Here is a 19,456-nt window from a genome sequence, read left to right on the forward strand (position 1 = left end):
GAGGCGAAAAAGGCGGCAGTGGCGGGGGTGCCTGCGAAGGGAAGGGAGATTAAAGAGAGCGAGTGGAGAGATGGGGGAGACGGCAGGCAGGGAGAGAGCAAAACAAACCCGTCAGCACATCAAAGGGCAGCTCGCAAGCAGTTTGGATGTGGATTATACTTTGAATAACTGTAATTTTAACGGCCCTTTGTAGTACGTATATATGTAATTGTATATATATGGGTATGTGTCAATATATATTCGTGTTATTTTGACCGTACGTTTTCTGTATTTTGTGTGACTTGATCGCACGTACCCTGGATATGTTTGTATTTATTGTGTGGTTATGTATGAAGTATATATACTGTCGTCCTTTATAAATCCACCGCTGGATGTAGGCCTCCCCATAGCGTGTTGGTTATGGGGGTTGTTTGACCATACTTCACCACCGCTGGTCAATGCTTGTCGGTCAAAGGGGTGGACCGGCTCAGATTTCACTCGCTACTGATGTTAGCCACGGCTGGGAATCTTACTCAGTCGACATCGCAATACACTCACCGCCTGATGTTAAGTGCGCATATCCCTTTGTTGCGAGAAGCCACCTTGTAGGTAGCGGCGGCTGTGTGGGGTGATGTGACAGATTACTCTTTGTTATTTGCATCGGAACGCTGTGTTCTCAGCCTCGCAATTCCATATAATTTCTGCGTGAGTCGTGCACAATCAAAGTGGCTGGAAATGCGTTTCTCTCAGCTACGTTATTACACGTCCCGATAGTTTGTCTATGTTTGACGGAGTGAATGCGGGGAGAAATATAAGGAAAAATAGCCGTCACTCCCAATTTCGATCACTCCGCCTCGCTAATGCGGAAAATTTACGTTCACATCAAAGCTCACGGCCGCGTCCACCTGAGTCGTATTAGGGAGGCCACTGTGGTTATTTATACACACGCCCCCAAGAGAGGGAATACTTTTCACCGCACGAGCTTCAAGAGTTTAGCGCTGACCCCTCTGGTCGCTCTTAACGGCTTCCACGTGGGTGACGGGGCTCTGCGTGCTGCTCACACGCCCGCCCGCCCGCCGGTTTCTCCTCGCCAGCCGCACCAGAGAGCCCTGCGTTCTGTGAGTCTTGTATTGGAGCGGTGAGTGGTGGGAGGGGGTGGGGGGCGCGAGGGGGAGATGTGGCCAATAATAAGGCCCCGGTTGTTCAGATCCTGTGCCAGAACCCCAGACCTGTCCCTGGCGATTTGATTATATTCTCGGCTTCGTCGTTATATTAACAGATTTTTTTCTTTTTTCTCTTGTTCTTAATTACACTGTTTTTGTCGTTTTAATTGAGTACGTTTATTTGATAGAAAACACCGCTGGGTGGAGTGATGGTGCAGTGGTTTGCGCTGCGTGCTGTGAACTCGGGGACCTCGGTTCGATTCCCAGCCATAGCCAACGGCAGCAGTGATTAATATCTGAACTGGTTCTGGTCACTTGACCCACCTCCCCTTTACCGACCAACAATGGCAGGGTAAAGTTTGGCCAAACAGCCCCCACGACTGACGCGGCAAGGGGAGGCCCTAATCCAGCATTGGATTGACAATGAGCCAGAGCAGCACACTGCTGTAATTATTATTATTGTTGTCGTTGATTTGTATTGAAGTCAACAGAGATGTTGCCATGGGGAAAGGAAAGCAGGGCATGGAACTCGGCATGCACGCACGTTAGGGGCTCTGCACAACTCGGAGCCAGGCCCGAGCCGACTGCACTGGAGCCAACGTTCTCCGATCACGTGCAGATAACGACGCACACAAAAACCACACTGTTTAATTGGCGAGCGTGGGACGCCGGGCCCCGCTTTGGCCCCGGAGGGTTGATGTTACGCACTCCACTCCCGAGGAACACGGTTCGATGAGCTCAGCAGTGCCCTGCTTGTTAAAAGCGCTGTAAAGACCCCCTCGTGCATTCAACATGATCTTAATTTCTGTACCCTGCCGGATTCCTTTTTGGTTTTTTGTTGTTGCTGCTGGAGATGTTAACGTTCCGTCCCGTAGGACCGCCGCCGTTGGCGTGCCAGGCCCGCGGGCCCCGGCCAAGCCTGCGCAGAGCTGACCGGGGTCTGTAGCATGACGGGGGTCTGTAGCATGACGGATGGTTAGGGCCCGCTCCCGCTCGCCCTCCCACCGGCGGCAGGGCACATCAAAGGCTGCTCGCCATACCGAGGCCAAGGCCACCGCTCTGGGTGTAGAAGTTGAGAAGGGGTCAACAGCGATGCCATTTAAACCGTTAAGGTTTAGCTTTCAATTAATTTAGTAATTAAATATTGCGGCACTGATTGATTCCGATTTTTCTGTGCCTCGTCTGTTTGTACAAGGTTGTGTTTAAATTGAGGCGGCGGGGAGCGGGGGGTTGTGCGCTCGTGAAGATAATTATCGTCAACTTCAATGCATTGCGCCCCGTTAAAAAAAAAACACAGGCGACATATAACGCAAGGTTGTTGAAGAAAACTGCGTTAAACACGACCTGTGTTTTTATCCCAGTGGCGCCCTGGCCTGCGCCGTCTGGCAGGTGAGTGGGGTGGGTGCCTGCTGTGTTAGGACCGCTCGGATTTGCAATTTGCTAATTGTTTTATTGCTCAGGTTCAGAACTTGATGTTTGACATCTTTGCTCCATCGATTTGACTTTGCCTGGCGGCTTCGCCCCTCCGTTTACAACCTACTAAGCAGCTCGCTGACAGCGGCGGGCCGAGATGAGCATGAAAATTTAACGGCCGGATTGATTTTTGTTTTGCGTAGAGGCGGAGTGGGTGGAGGCCGACGCAAAGTGATATTGGCAGGTCTCGTCGCCCCAAGAGTTCGGAAAAACGATGCAAGGGTCATCAAACTCTGCTCGATAGCCATAACTGTCGGCATCAATGACGGATGTTTTGTAACGCCCGTATCGTCAATCCGAAGATTAACACCCACCTTGCGACCAGCCGGGGCGTGCTTATACCAGCACTCAGCCGTACACAATCAAAACGTGAATTGATTACAGTAGAAAAATAATTTGATAGCTTTTATTCGTAATTGGGCTCTGACATATTCCAGGTTTGATCCAAATAGCACTCCGTTGGCATTTCAATTTCACCAATGTGCTCCTGTTTGAAAATCTTATTTGGTCGCTGGTATTTTAAAACACGTAGGTTGGCAGCTTGTCATTTAAATTCACGGTGTCTCTCAAACTACGGGTGAATTGGTCGCCCCGGTCGCTGGTCACGATTTATTTTTTAAATGTCACTCGTTAAAATTATGCTGCATCAGATCGATACCTTGAGATAGCACCATGCGAGTGAATAGAGGCTACTTGCTCTTGCAAGAGAAGCGTGGATGTAGCGCACCGCTGGGACGTGCAGGACCTACGAGTGTGGTGAGTGGTGCTGGGAGGGTGGTGAGTATGGAGATATATACTGGAGGTGTGGTGAGTGATGCAGAGAGGTTGATAAGTGTAGTGAGTAGTACTGGGGAGGGTGGTGCCTTTGATGAGTGATCCTGTAGACCTTCCACACTCAGTGAACCATACTTCACTACACTGGTTAGCATTGGGTTGATGAAGGCGGGAGCATAGACACAGGTGCGCAATACAGCACAAGATTGGATTTGCTGTACTGCCCTCTGCTGGCAGCGTGGCCGCACGACACATGCATCTTGAGCGCAAGATCCGATTTTTACCGACCTGAATCAAGATGTCATTACATTCCCCCCCCACTGCACCCCATGGTGGTGCCCATTCTCAGAAGCATGAGCACCATGGGGCGCTGCTGCTGGCACGCACAGAGCTGGCGACGTACCGCGCGTCGCACAGGCACTGCGACTCGGAGCATGACACTCACATTGTGCCTCCAGAAGGTGAGGCCTCGGCTCGCAACTTCCCATCCCCCCCCCCCCCCCAACCGCCCACCCTCCCTCCAGCCCCCTCATTATTCAGGGCAATTGATTGGTGTCCTGGAAGAAACACTTGATAAGCCACATAATCCCTTGGAGCTCTTTTCATCATCAACCATGGTCCATCCACTGCTGGATGAAGGCCTCTCCACACCCACCGCTGCCCCCTCTCACGATCCTGTGATGTAACAATCCACCCAGCACCTGCACACGATTTCATCGCTCCATCTTCTCGGTTGATTCTGATTCCATGAGGCTCGCTCGATGTTTTCATCGTTGTGTGATGGTGGTGATGGTGGTGCTGGTGGGAGAGGGAACCGGTCGCCACAATGGCGGTGACCACCTTTTTTAATAATATATTTTTTGTCATTTTAAACCAATTTTATCCTGATTGTACTATCGCATCATGTCATGAGACGAAGTCACCTCTGAGATCTCGCGTAGAGCAGATAACCGTCTATGTTAGGGAACGGCCCACGGAAACGGATATTACAGTACTCGCTCTGAGATTCCTTCAAGGGACATGGTCTATACAGTCGAGGGGAGAGAAATGTTTGTTGCACAATAGTCAAATGAATATTTGTAATTCCCAGAGCTGGAATTGAGTTCAATTCAGTGCAGAACTGAATTTAATGTTACGGATATTTGCGCAGTTGTGGAAGACCAGGCGGAGATCATCAACTCTTGAGAATCCAGTTTAATCACAACTCAGTTTCTGTGAGTCTATGGTCCTCTATATGAGTTCATGGGTGTCTATGTAAGTCCGTGGGTTTCTCTGTGAGTTTATGGTTTTCCATGTGAGTATAAATCTGTACGTGAGTATGTGGGTCTGTGTGCAACTCACCGATGACTTGGCTGAGACCATCAGCACACTACGCTTGTGAACCTGGTTTAATCACAAATCTGTCTTTGTGAGTCTGCGGGTAAATATGTAGGAATATGGGTCTGTGTGAGTCTGTGGGTCTCTATATATGTTTATGGGTCTGTAGGTAGCTTGATAACCCGGTTTAATCACTGATAATAATAATAATACTAATGCACATTTATATAGCACCCTTAAACAATCATTCTCAGGGTGGTATGGCGGCTGAAACCTGTACTCGAACCCAGAATCTCGGCGGTGCCGGCTCAGCATCTCTGACCTCAGAGCCACCTGGTGGCCATCTCTCATCCCTTTTCATTATTGGCAGGATCTTTCGGAGCTCGGGGAGAGTCTGGCGGCATGGCGACGTGAGCTGGGGGAGAGTGCGCGAGCGGTGCAGGAGCACGGCAGTCTCGTCCGGCGAGGAGCCGTTAAACCAAACATGCTGCTGTGATCGAGAGCCGCAGGAGGCGATGCTGACGGCCACCTTCGAGCCGTCGGTGGCGCACGCAGCTTCGCCGAAGCGGCGTGCTGGAGCGGGTACGAGCCACGGTGTGGCGCTCGGATTGGATTGGCGGTTTATCCAGCGCGAGGAGAAGGAGCCGGTCGTGTCACACGAGGTCAGCCGGAGTCGCGGGGGAGCACAGGGGACGGTGTTGACATCGCCCATTGGGCAGGGAGAGAACGTTCGTTGTAGTCGCAGTGCCGATGGGATTAATCGCGATGCTTTGTAATCTTCACAGGCGGTGTTTATTTTGTGTCGTGCCATTCTTATTGATTTGCTTCACCGCGCTCGCACCGCTCTGCATCTGAATGGATATTAGCGACACAGCAGCGGGGGTGACAGCATCGTCATTTGGCATTCGCTGTCATTCGTAAGCAGCATTTTATTAACAATCCACCCAGCACCTGCAGAAACGAACTGATTTCATCGCTCCAGCTCCTCGGTGGACTCGTTCGGTTTCTCGGCTGACACTGTGTTATTATTCTGGACCACCGTCCGTCAACCTATCTGGCGATGTGTCTTGCCCAAGGTCACTTACTTCTCTCAGTAGCGTGGATTAACCATCACAAGTTATTCGTGTATTGAAATAGCAAATTGTAATTACATGTAATTTAAGTCCTGCCAATCTCCGCCCCACAGCAGGAACTGGAGGAATGCTCCGAGATGCTGCGGTACTCCAAGGCTGACCTGGTGGCAGCATGAGAGCCTGGCACCGAAGCCGAGCCGCCGTGCACCGAGGCTGCTGAGCCACTGTGCAGGAGCCATTCGCCGACCGAGAGGCACAGTCGGGTGAGGTGGGACCCCCTGCAGCACGCGTGCGTCGGCCTTCTGCAGCTGCTGGCAATGCAGCAGCTGCAGAAGGCCGATGCTTGCTGCGAGAAGACCGCTGAGTAGGGGCCTGTACTTCCGACGTTTCTGGATCTACGGAGCCACTGAACACTAATTTTCGCAGAACACAGTGCACTAATGACATATTTTTATCATCAAAATTATTCCAAATCCTAGTGCCTGCAACAGTTCCCACGCAGACCACTTCCCCTGTCTAACATGGCAAGAATGCACGGGTTACCAACTGGCCTGTCTTTTGTTGCCGAGTCAGCTTCATGTTAGGGATGTGCAAGTTATTTGTTTTACTGTGTAGCCTGTGTTTGAATGCAAGCTGGTGATTAGGTTTGAGGGACCAAAGCCCTGTTAGTCCTGACCACCCACCACCTACTTGCAGTCTCTGCTGCTACTCCTGCTGCTGTTACTCTTTCTCCTCGCGCTGCTACTGCTGCTGCTCCTTCTCTGTCTGCTGCCACTGGTGGCTGTATTGTCTTCATTGTCGTGTTTCTTCGTCCCCTCCAACAGCAAAATGACCAGCAGCAGGAGCGCGCGGGGAGGACTCGGGCGGGACTGGCGGCAATGCAGGCACAGCGGCCGGATGATCGTAGCACGTGTAGGTGCTGGTGGATGAGGAGTCCCGTCCCCGCGAGGAGCTCCACGACACCAGGTGCGCGGCACCGATGGCGACAGCAGTGGTCGTGATGCGGCGTGTCGCACAGATTGCTTTCCTCGCCACAGGCGGCGGAGAGATGGGAGGTTGGCATAGGGGGCAAGTTTTTTGGGGTGGGGGGTTAGGAGACCGCCCGGTGGGAGGGGAGAAGCACCGTGTGGGGGGCCAGCTGGGATGAGATGCGAATGGTGCGGTGGATGCGCGTGGGAATAACGGAATTGGGGGTAGGGGTGGAGGTGAGCGTATGTGCAATGGCATGAGATGGACAAAGTTGTGCAACGATCAAGAGGGTCAGATCACGTGTGCGTGTGTTAGTGTGAGTATGCGTATGGTTCCAAAGATCAGGGTGGCTCAGGTTGAGTGATGCACATGTGGAAAATGCTGAGTAAGTAAAAAATCGAGGAACAATTTATAAAACAATCCACATATCAAAAAGCCAAGCACCCAGCCTGCTCTGCTCGTAGCGCCAGTCTCACCGTCGTCGTCATTTCACTGGCTCCATGCACTTGGCTGGGTCTTGGCGTTCAGACATCGGGCATGGCATGTGACATTCAAGTCATACGTGGGACCAAAAAAGCTGGCGTGCCAGTCGGTGGTTTAATTTGGTTTTGTTAAATATGTGCAATAAAAACCAACTACAGTAAATGAAAACCACAGCATCCAAACATGGCAAACTTTTGCCAAACTTCAAAACATAATTGTAAACAAAAATTGACACCGACTCTAACGTAATATCGAAGACACTGCTCGCCGTGAGCGCAGAGGCAATTCTGATACGAAATTCCGACGTGTGGAGATGGAAGAAATTGTCCCCGCCGCGCTGAAGGCAGCCGGGACTTGGGGACCGGCCACTCGGCCAGGCAACGATGTTTTCATTCGGTGTTTTATTCTTATCGAAAACATACGCCTGCACGGGGGTGGCCATGCCACGCCGACGTCCGCGATCCCCATGCCGCCTGGCGGGTGGCACCGTCGCGTGTCACCCGACCGCTCGCTCTATCGGCCACACCTGCCAGTCTGTGTCGTTTTATTTCTACACATGTTTACTGCACTTAGATTTGGACGTAAAAAAGGTTTTTACAACAAAGCGTAACAAAAAAAAACTACCTTTTTTAAATTATAGTTTCAGCGCAACCTTTAGCTAAGAGTGCGGTATGCTTCGTTCAGCGGGAGGCTTGAAGATTATAAGAAAAAAAATGAATTCTCTGTACTATTTTCTTTAAAAGCAGAATTCAAAGAGAAAATACTCACGTAATAAGCAGAAAAACCCAATGGTGATAAAAAATTGGAAAAGCATGCTGTTTGTACTCCTGCGGCTTCTGAGACTACGGAGCTTTATCAGCCTACACAGCGGTAGCTGGGAGGCTTTGTGATTGACTTCGCAGTAACCGTCCGTTTCCCATCTCGATCTGAGGCGGAAAAGAATGGGGAGAGTTTTGTGTCCCGTTGATTGTCTCCAATTTAACGAGGTTTCCTGGCGGGCCTTCATGTCGGTGTGAGTGAACCGCGCGGACGCCCGCTAACATCCCGCCCTCATAACTTATAATTTGAGTCAAATCAGCCGTGAAATGACGTGCACACATATTTATCGCGCATCAGTTGTGGCACCGCTGCTGGATTTCCTCCACCGCATCTTCCTCTTCTTTTTTCCTATTCTCCCGCAAATATACTCCACCCACCTCCCCCCACTGTCACCACGACCGCCACCACCGCCACTGCCGCTCGTAACGCCGTTGTCCTCCTGTTCGTTTTTTTTCTCCCCTTGCCCCCGGGCGACCCGCAAGAATGTGCCAATACAGATTAGGCCACAGAGTTAATTAAAGCCATCTCCGTGGAGTGACCTGGGCATTTTGTCAAACTTGAAAGCGGCGCTTAAATGGCGAGCGAGCACCCTTAAGTGGCACGCGGGCGCCGCCTGGAAGAGTTAATCTCTGTTCTATTGACTGCCGGCCGAGTGCCGCGTGGACCCTTGAGTAACAGGAAGGCGAGGTCGATGCATTGATTACCCGTTACCTCCCTCCTTTAAGCCTCGCTTCTGCACTGTAATTTAACACTGCCACAGCTACGCGACCATTTTGCTGGCATTTTTCCATGTTTTTTTTATCTCCATCCACCCCACCAGTCCCCACCATGACTCTGGTCAGGGGACACTAAACAGGTTCAAATTCACTCGGCAGAAAAATTGGAAAGTGATTTCTGTTATTTGACTTAGTTCATCTCTCTGTCACCACACAGAGTCGACGCACGATACAGTTATTTGATGTCGCAAGGAGCAGCTGTTTACGGAAATTGTCATCTTTTTTAAAACCTCGTACTGCCCTGTTGTCACGCCCGCGGTCTGGGAGAGGGCCATGGATCGGTTCGGGCCGCTGTCTTTATCAACTGATTTAACAATTACTTTGTTAGTGACCACATTTTGGTATCAGTTGTTGCAGCACGCTGCACCGCCCTCCGCTCTTCGCACAGGTCGGTCAATACTCGGCCATCACTGCCGTTAGGAATTCGGAACCCCGTGGCACTGGTCACAGTGTGCGGCTCACAGTGAAAATTTGTACAATTGTACGCATAAATTACCGCCCTTTGTCAATCCACCGCTGGACAAGGGCCTCCCCACACCTGTCGGTTCATGGACATTTGACCATACTTCACCAAGATGGTAAGTGCTCGTTGGTGAACGGACCGGTTCAGATATTACTCATCACTGATGTTAGTCAAAGCATAGATTCATACTTCGGTCACCAGGCTCATATCACAGTGCGCTAACCACCGTGCCACCGCTTCACCCCAATCAACACGTTAAAAGTCAACATCCCATTCAGGAGTCAACAAAACCCTTGTCCCTCCAGAGCTGATTAACTGAACATTGCTTTGTGAGGATTTAATAGGAGTTGTCCTTTGGGTAAACTCACCTTCAATAAGAATGTGGAATTTCCATCACTTGCCTCAGGCATAATGTGAATTGTTGTGACACGGAAACTTGACGTGATTGGACGTCACTCGTGGTTATTCGCCGTAGGCGTCATTGATTTTGTGTGTTTAAGTCTTCTCAGTCTTTAGTCATGCAATTGCTTTGTCTGAGAATTGGTGAACGGCGCATGCACACCGCCTTCAGATTTATATGTGGAACAGTGCGGTGTTATACGGGCCACAGTTCGGGGTTGGAGGCTTTTGGTGCGAGCGAGCATGGTGCCATGTTGCTACCGCGTGGTATTGTCCAGGGGCAAGATGTAGTTCCTCAAAACAGAGCTGCGAGCCACCAGGACAGAGGAGGCCACGCGGGCGCAGGAGGTGATGCGGCTGCAGCTTGCGCCGGTGGCACGCAGAGCCTGAGACCGGGCACGTGCACGGCCAGATCACCGGGTAACCGCAATCTTAACCGCACAGCCCCGCTCCACCACGTGTGTGTGTAGAGTATGTTCTCATATCCTTATTGCTGTCGGCGTTTCCATGCGAGATGAAAAATCCATCAGGAACTCTAGTGGAGCAGTGCACGATTGCGGGTTAGAGAACGATCCGCAGACGCAATTATCCCAGAACTACTTTCTTGAATTTTTTTTCAAATAACCTCTGATCCACACAATAAATAGGAGGAAGCATATTCATGCTTTCCCTGCTATGGAAAAAATGTTCATCACATGACAGTCTATGGTTTGTATGCATGTACGGTAAGTTGAACTTCTTTTGCACAGTATATAGGTTTGATTTTCAGAACTGGAATTTAGCTCGATTGAGTGCAAAGCCGACATTTTTAAAGGGTTTTTTTCATGCGGTCATTGGTGACCAGGCTGAGATCACCAACTCTCACTATGTTTGAAAACCTGGTTCAATCACAGACGGCTGAAACCTGGATTCGAGCACAGGAGCTCAGTTCAGTGCTCTGACCTCTGAGTCCCATGTGGACAGCTCCCTGGAGGTGTTTCTTTAGATTTCAATCCGGGTGAAGCCCCCCTCCTCATTACGAGCACCCCCCCCCCCTCCCCTGTTTATAGAGGCACAAGGACCCCAAAGTGCAAAGTTGTGGTTTGGGAACAGCCCGTAGCGGCACACGCCGGCTGTGCCGTGCCGAGTTAACGGTGCGCGCCTTGTGCGCTGAATGTGCACCCGCGGCTGCTTGCGCCGCGCCACCGGCACTGGCTGAGATGTGCATGGGGCCATCGCGATTGCACAAATGAATAGTTTTGCCAAAATGTTGAGCTGGGAAATAAAATTGAGCGGCTTAAAAAAAAAATCTGCACTGAATCAGAACTTGGAATTTTGAAGTGAGTGTGAAGAATGGAAAACTGGCACGATTTTCTTTTACAAAATGTCTTAAGTGGTGTTAACAGACCTAACCAGGCACCATAATGTGTAAAGCACAAAGAAAATTGTGCCCGCCTAGCAATGTTGTTTCACTCTTATCGAGATATGAAGAGAGACGCACAGCGAGACTCCGGATCTTAAGCTCACACCCAGTGTCCCAGTCTTTTTGCTAAACTTAATATGACATGATAAAGATTTGAAATGGTTCAATTCGCCGTGGTGTGCTGTGGATTTTGGGAGCCATTCGCGAACCGCCAATGATCTGCTAATTACAGGGATTCACGGGATATTGGATCGCGGACTATTGGATTTCTGCTGTGGTCACTTTAAAAGCAACTTGATTCCTGAATGGATTCTATAAGTAATGTGGATGCAATATCATAGCATACACACCGAGCCTAAGGGTGTGGCGTTATGCTTGCCCATCCAAGCTCTATCCATGCTCAGCCCCGCTTAGCTTTTGAGATCTTAACTCTGCTCCCTTGCTCTGCGTGCCCAGGTGGAGCAGCTGGAAGCGACGTGCGGGAGGAGCTGGAAGTGGAGCAACAGTTGCTTGATGGAGGCTGAGGACGACGCGCGCCAGCTGGCAGACACCACGTGCGCCGAGGCCTCCACGCTGCGCGAGTAGCGCGGGGACGATGCGAATCGGGTACGGCCTGCGCTGCGTGGGGAAATGCTGGTGGATAAGGTCACTCCTCGGGTTGCCACCTGTTCTGGTTCCCGGAATAGCCCTCTTTTTGAAGTAGCTGTCCGGGATGTTTTAGGTCCCAGTCTTTGTCGGTTGCGGGATAACACCACCACTCAAGATCATGCCAAACGTGTGGTTCTCCCCTCCTCCGGTGTTGTGAGAGATTCTTATTCCCATCTAATGTTCTGCTTAGCAGCCGTATAAGGGGGCAAGTGCTTGTGCAAGCAAGCAGGCAACTGAGGTTGTTCCCCGTTCCATTTTAGCTTTTTGGAAAGCCTCGTGCGGAACATCAAGGAGATTGTGACCAAAGTCGTCGCCATCCACAGGGGACATAGACTCGTGGTTCAGATTTTAAGAGTTACAGTAATAATGCATTTCTAGACAACAACAGTAATAATGTGAGAATAATAATAATGTATTTCATAGACAGAATAGGTGCAATTGTGGCCATAAGATTGGTCCTCCCATTATGCCTTTTTATTTTACCTGCAGATAGGTGAATGTTGGAGGGGGTATTTACACCAATGACTAAGAAAGGCAAGCCTTAGACGAAGCCTGTAATCTACGCAGCATTACACGCCGATCCTTGACATCGATTCGTTTTGGATGCACCTAACATACTAACGCGAGGGCCACCCTTAACACAACCTGGCGATGTCACAACATTGAGATTAACGTGCGATGCATAACCGAGGCACTACTTGCTCTTTGTCTGTGCGGCTGGTCGACCGACGATGCAGCCTTGTGCTCGCGAACACTGTGGGTTTTTGGCACTGAGCTCAGACGATTACTTCTGTGCGTCGGGCGTCTGCGGCAAGAACAGACACACGGAGGTGGTGGGGGGAGGGCGGCAGACGGGCAGGGTCAGGCGCACAGCAGCCCCCATCTCTGTAAACACATCAGGGGAGGGGAGCAGGGGGGGAAGGGAGGGGGGCCACCGGTAGCCAGGGTGGGATATACTGAATTGGATCGGGGTTTGATGACAGCTGCTTGTTTCTGATCAAGGAAGCATATACAATATTCTGGGCGGTAAGCTAAAGGGGTGTCCGTCTCTTGTTGTGCTTCTGTCAGATGCGTGTGGACTGGAGGCCCGTTTATTGCTTGTCACATCTCCTGGTTTGCCGCTGCTGTAATTAGCTTATTAAAAAAAAGTGAGGGGGGATGGTGATTGAGAGGCAGTCGGGAGGGCGACTTGATTGCTGTCAGAAAGCGGGACCCGCCCGCCTGCCTGTACGCCCATCCGCCCGTCCGCCACGCTGTCAGCCCGCCCGCATTACAATGAGTGGCACAAATTGAATGGGCTCTGCCCTTTGAACCCAGCCCCATGCGCGCTGGCACATTATCATGCGAGGATAAGTATGCCTTTGCTGTCACGCTGGCGCCCGCTGTTTTGATATGCATCACCTGCGTGGGCCGCTTGCGACGGTTACAAATGGCGAGCTGAGCTACGATTTGATATTCCTGCATACATTTTTATACGCAGGGTATGGCAAAGGCGAATTTACAAACAAAAACATCGTATATATATTTTTAGTGAGTGCAAAATCGTACGATTTGAATTATTTCCCCAAAAAAACCAAGCCGCGTCCAATCCAGTCCATTAGATTGGATGGCTGTCATGAAGAAAAATACAGGGTGTGATTGACGACAGTTCTGCTTGAAATAACGACTTGTCTCTAAAATTACAAACCCACGCGTGATTTTAAACGACCTACATTCCTGCTCATCCAGTTGAGCGTTAAGACATCTCCTTACCGCCTCTGCCTGGTAAATATCAGCTGTGTGGTCAAGCGACCTTTGCGCATTGTTCAGGAGGCTCGCGACTTGCATTTGTCCTCCTCTTTCTTCCCAAGCCCGCAACATTTGCACATGCTCATGTGTGCTCGTGTGTGTGCTCGCGTGCGTGCGTGTCCTCCCGCACGCGCGCACACGCGCACGCGTACATCGCCTATTGCCCATCACACACCTCGCGGCAACTTGCCTCCCTTTGTCATTGTCTCATTATGTCCCTTGCCTGCGCACCGAGCCTCTGCAGAGGTGGGACGATGTACAGTAGGCATATATGCGCGTGAATGTATAATGCGGTACGTATCGTAAATATAAAAATAAATTTATAAGCGGGCCGCGCGCGGAATGCAGACGAGGGCGGCAGATAAGTCTGTGTTTGGTTATCTCCGTACGCGCAGCACGCCTGGCTGCCGCGCCTGCCACTCACACCCGACGGGCAGGGTGGGGGGGGAGCGGCGGTTGGGGGCGGGGGGACGTAACCGTGACCTGGAAATCGACCCTGACATTAACCCCGGCGCGAGCACGGCATGGACGGCGAGCACCCTATCTGCGCCCGCACCCTCGCTTCGGGGACAAAATGGACTCCCGTTTTGTCAGCCACGTTTAAAAAAGCGCCGGCTTCGGCTCATCGCCCACGCGCCAGCGGCAGATGCAATCGTGCAGACGGCGTAGGGCCGTGTTCGGTGACAGTCGCGTGTTGGAAAAAATTGGAGTTGCGGTCATGAAACGCCACCCGTGACCCTGACGCCTTACTTAATTATGTGCCGCGAGTGGCCATGTAATGACAGTGGGGGCTTTGTTGCAATGAGTGGGAAAGTCGGATTTAGTGACTCGGGAGCATTGCTGGTAACTGCATGAAAAAAAAAATGGTTACCGGTCCAGTGCTGAATACAATTGCGTTACCTTTTCAGCTGATTAATGAAGGGAGCTGCCGAGATGTAATGGTGAGCACGCTGGAAACTTGGCCCTTCCGCCAGCAGTAGCGCAAGCAAGCGAGCAATTGCAGGGTTCCACTTTTACCTCTTCACGTACGTCCGTACGTTACTAACATTCCACTGGAATCACCGGTTCCTAATGTATGGGACCTTACCTGGTTTACCGGTTGTCACTGAACAACCCTGGTTCAGACAATTGCCAGACGGCCGCGTGTGTGCTGATTGCAGCCTCAAGTTTATTGCGCTGTCTGGGAGGACCGTGTGTTTTAACGGGGTGACTTGCGCAGTGCATTTGTGTGCTGCTTTTGATATTTGTGTGCAATACTACCCACTGTAGCCGTGTATTGACGTCGCTTCCCCCCATTGCTTCCAACAGAGCTTGGACCGTGAGTCACTCACTCACCGGTACGGTTAATTCGGTAAACAGCGCCCGCAAAAAGAAGAGCAGCTAAGCACATGCAAATGTGGACCCACCGGAAAATGAGTCTTAAGGATGTGTGTAGTATGGTGGTGAGCACGTTGTGTTACAAACCCGGTGACACAAGTTCAATTCCTGCTCACGGCCAACACCGGTGACAATTATCTGAACCTGTTCTGGGCCTTCCCTATGTCAACTCAGCCTCAAATGAGTACCTAGTGCAGTGTGTAAACATAGCCATTGGGAAGAAAAAGGCGGCCGTGCGTGGTGCTGGCAACCCACCCCATCGTGTGCCATGCCCGCTAACAGCACTTTCCCCAACATTCTGTTCAGGCTATATGGGGATTTTTGTTTTTGTGTATGTCAGGTGTCTAAAGGAGAATTACTTTCCTCGATAAATGGCATTTTGTTTCTCATTAAAGCAGCTGTTTGCTCACATTTTTTTATTTTCAGAAGCAATGAATACAATTTAAATATCCTGATGAGGTTCGCTGCATTGTATAGTGTTGTCACTAAAATGCAGTTGACTTGCATTTGTGAGAAAAACAAATTGAGCTTGTACAGCGACAGACGGCTCGACACACACCATCGAGATGCAGTGATCAGTGGCAATTGTTTCTCTGGTTGCAAGTTGGGCTTAATTTCAAGGAAAAGAATATACAGTACAAACAAGCAACGAGAAATCTAAATATGTGTGTGTTTGTATACATTTATATTTTTTTAATGTACTATGATCAGCCTGCTGCACTCTGAACCCAGCGTCCTGAGTTTGATAGCCAGCCGTGGCTCACATCGGTGGCTATTACTATCTGAACCAGTCTTGGGTCCACCACCCCACGCTGACCAGCGTGATGGAGTATAACCAATCAACTCTCATGACTGGCGCAGCTCGGGGTAAACCTTCATCTAGCAGTGGAACAACAAAAGCAGTGGATGCATCATGGCTACTTACGATGACGATGATGACGGCGATAATAAAATTAATGTCTGTCAAGAGGACGAGCAGACGCCCACGCGGCTGAAGAAGGAACTCAAGGCGAATGACATGGCTCCCGGCCGGAGCTCTCTACCCCCGAGCAGGGACTGTCTGAATTACAGAACGAGGACACCCTGAGTCAGGTAACACTCCCAGCCTGATTCCCACGGCTGCTGGAAACCCGGGCTCAGCTGGCCCTGGAACAGCCCGGGACTGACCCTGACAGCATCAGGGCCTGGGCTGTGTTGTCACCATGTGACTCGAATCGTGAGGCTGTGTAGGGTCCGACCCTCTGCTCCCCTCTGCTGCGTGCATCCTCTCCCTGTGGAAGGGTTGGGAAGCGATTTTAATTTACACTTGTAATTAATGTTAATGCAGCGTTTGGGTTTATTGACCCATCTGTGTGGGCTTTTATAGGCGTTATCTTGGGTTGTATGCGTGGTAGTCGCCCATTCAACCACTATCCATGTTCATTCCTGCTTTGCTACCAAGATCTCTCGAGATTGGGCACATTCCGGGTGATTCGGTCATCGGTGGCATATGTGTGTGTTGTTGTATCTGCATGTTCTATAATAACTGCACACCGTCGTTGCTATGCTGCGTCTTTCCGCCGCCGTTTGCCTGTGGCCCACGCAGCTCGTCAAGGGGGGCCCCTGTAGGCGGAGGCTGCGCGGTACGAGCGCAGGGCTGGCGCCTTGCCGGCAAGAATATGCGGAGCATGCCAGCGGAGCTTCAGTAGCTGCACTTTCTGCGCCGGAAGAGCGAGGCAGAGGTAAGCGCACAGCAGTCGCGCATCACACACGCGGGTAGGGTGCATGTGTGTGCGCGCATATACGGTTGGCACGCGCGCACACCTCGCCTGTCCGCCCCGCGTGTTGCGCATGCGTGTGTGCGCACCGTCGGGCTGAGTGGCACGCTCGTGCACGTGAATGGCAGCTCGCGCGGTCCGCGGGGGACCCAAATCCTCACTCTGAATAATTCACTCACTCTTCTGGCCCTGGCCGTCCCATGGGACCACACTAAAATATAAAAAAACTGACGATAACTGCCGTTTCTATTTTTACGTTTCTATTGCAGAGATTTTTTTTATGTCTTCCTGGCTTTAGTTTTGTTGTGGCCTGGCCTTTGTTGTTTCTTTTTTACTCCCCCCCCCCCCTACAAAGGTTTGAATGGTATTAGTTGAAATCAGATGTCAGATGGAATGAAATGTTTAATCTGTGTTCCTATGCATATAGACGAGTTCTCATTGTGCACGCCTCTCTGTGGGTTCTTTTTATTTATCTTTGCCAATTTTTTCTTGCGCTTCAGTTATTGTCTGTCGTCTCCGCTTTCTGTTTTGTCCCTCTCCTTTTATCGCCGTCTCTCTGCATCTCTCTATTTCTTTCTCCCGTACCCCCACCCCGCCCCCCACTGTTTTTTATTCATATCTTTCTCTCTGTTGCACCTCTTTCATTTCTCTCTCTCGTTTTTGTCCTTTTCACTGTTCTTCTCTTCTAGCTCGCCCTTTTCTGCCGCGCCATCTCTCCTCTCACCGTTGCTCTCGCCCGCTCTCTAATCTGTCTTCATCTATCTCTCGTTCTCCATTTTACCACATCCGTCTGTCCGATCCTTTTACTTCTCCACTCGATCCTTCTCTCCTGTGCTCTCTGGGGGGGGGGGGGGGGGGGGGGTGGGGGGTGAGAGGGGGACGCACGCATGTCGCAAACCCAAGTGTGCAAGTGACAGAACGGCTTGTTCGGCCGGGACCAAAACCCTCACCCTGAATAATTTACACACTTTTCTTGTTACCGCTGCCCTCCGAGGACTTGTCACAAATGCCAGAAATCCCCAGCCGTCCGGCCGCCTCTCGGCCTCGGCAGCGAGAATCGGAAAGGGAGGCGGCCAGAGAGGTGACTTCGCCTGCACCACCGCTGGGGAGAGAGGGGCGGTCTATGTATTTACTTATTCATGGGGCCCATTTATAATTAATTTATTTTTTCTTTATTAATCTTTTAAAGCGCTCACGATGCCTTCGTTTTCTCCTCCACTCTTCCTCCCCAACTCATCCCCTCCCCTTTTGTATTTTTCCCTCCTACTCTTCCCGTTGTTTTAGCGAGCATCGCAACTTCAAACGCTCGCTTATGTTAAGAGTTGCTTTTCCCCACGGCGGTGCTCGCCCTCCGGGAAGGGAGATTAGATGAAAGCGGAGCAAAGAGAGACGGGCCCCAGGGCTGCCTTGGCCCGGGAGAGCCGCCCCCTCACACGCCCCGGGCGAGCCGCCCTCTCCCGTGGCCACGTCGTGTCCTGTGGCGCCGGCGCGCACCACCGAACGGGAGACGCTGCGCGGAAAACAAACTGCATCGTGATCGCCGCCCGCTACGCCGAGGCAGGGGGAACGCATTCGAGAGGACGTTGACCCATGGAGATGGAGCGATGAAATTGGCTTACTGGGCGGATCGTGGCTTGCTGGGCGGATCGTTACACACAAAGGGTGAAAGCTGGCGATGGCTTGCGGAGACCTTCACGCAGCATTGGATTGACGATAGCTGATGATGACGACGACGACAACAACGACGATGAGCTATGATAGCCGTAGGCTCGTACATCTCCGTGAGCCATCACGGGCCCTGTTTACAAACACAGATTATATATTCATGGACACAATTCCATTAGTGCTGCAGACAGTCAGATTGGATCCGCAGATTGGATAATGTAATCAGGGTGCCTAGCAATGCACAATTTCCCAGCTGAACCATAAAAAAAAAATCTATTTGCTGTGAAAATTGTCCGATGGCCAAATCGCATGGGGGTTTTGTTTCTTAGACAAATCACATAGCAGTGGAGACCCAGCGGTCAGTGGCGACACTCGGCTCAAGAAAAGCAGGCATTGCCTACGCCCCCCGGTAGTTCACGGGGTCCCAGATTCATATAAAACATACGATGGCATCAAATATCAGGTTGAACTCAAATGCTAATAAACATAACAGTCTAATTAACAATTTAACCCCTGTCTTCTCTACACCTCTCTTCTCTCATCTCAATTACAGCTCTATACGTGTCCTCATCTCACTTATTCTCTTGTCCATATTTCTTCTTCGATTTAAAGCTTTCGTGACTGCAGGAATTCATCTTCTTGGTTCTTTCCGTAAAGTCACGTAGAAGGGAAATAATAAAATAATAAAAATTAAACATAATAAAATACAATTCTCACGACGTTTCGGCCACAACGCAAGCAGCCGTCCTCAGGTGAAGAACAGGGCTGTCGGAAAGACAGCATCTGAATGAACACCACCAAGCTTGTCAAGGCTCCCTCCTCCTCTAACCCAGCTTAAATATACGCTGCCAAGCCTGGTGGTGTTCATTCAGGCGCTGTCTTTCCGACAGCCCTGTTCTTCACCTGAGGACGGCTGCTTGCGTTGTGGCCGAAACGTCGTGAGAATTGTATTTTATTATGTTTTATTTTTAATATTTTATTATTTCCCTTCTACGTGACTTTACCAAAAGAACCAAGAAGACATATTTCTTCTGTCATCTCACGAGGAGTTTAAAATTTTTAGGGGGAAGGGGGCCTCAAAAATTATTTTCCGCTCGGGCCAACTCCCCCCTCCACCAGCAGTAGGCCTCG

The 19,456-nt window shown here is 50.8% G+C and overlaps 1 long non-coding RNA gene across 10 annotated transcripts in view; it reads left to right on the plus strand.

Annotated features, from left to right (window-relative positions):
* The first annotated feature begins 51 nt into the window (after positions 1-51).
* The window catches only part of LOC133340312 (uncharacterized), a 34,110-nt gene continuing 14,705 nt past the window's right edge, over positions 52-19,456 (plus strand). The window contains exons 1-6 of one of the 10 annotated variants that reach the window (XR_009754881.1): positions 4,937-5,368; positions 5,893-6,042; positions 6,604-6,745; positions 11,547-11,696; positions 15,872-15,995; positions 16,489-16,624. This is a non-coding gene — a long non-coding RNA (uncharacterized LOC133340312). Of the gene's footprint in view, positions 1,098-4,003; positions 5,369-5,892; positions 6,048-6,603; positions 6,746-9,966; positions 10,109-11,546; positions 16,625-19,456 lie in introns of those variants that run through there. The other 9 variants (XR_009754873.1, XR_009754876.1, XR_009754878.1 and 6 more) reach the window with 9 other exon arrangements.

The sequence above is a fragment of the Lethenteron reissneri genome, chromosome 9, assembly GCF_015708825.2.
Source record: "Lethenteron reissneri isolate LAM-NWPU_2019-01 chromosome 9, ASM1570882v1, whole genome shotgun sequence".
In the NCBI taxonomy this organism is placed as follows: Eukaryota; Metazoa; Chordata; class Hyperoartia; order Petromyzontiformes; family Petromyzontidae; genus Lethenteron; species Lethenteron reissneri.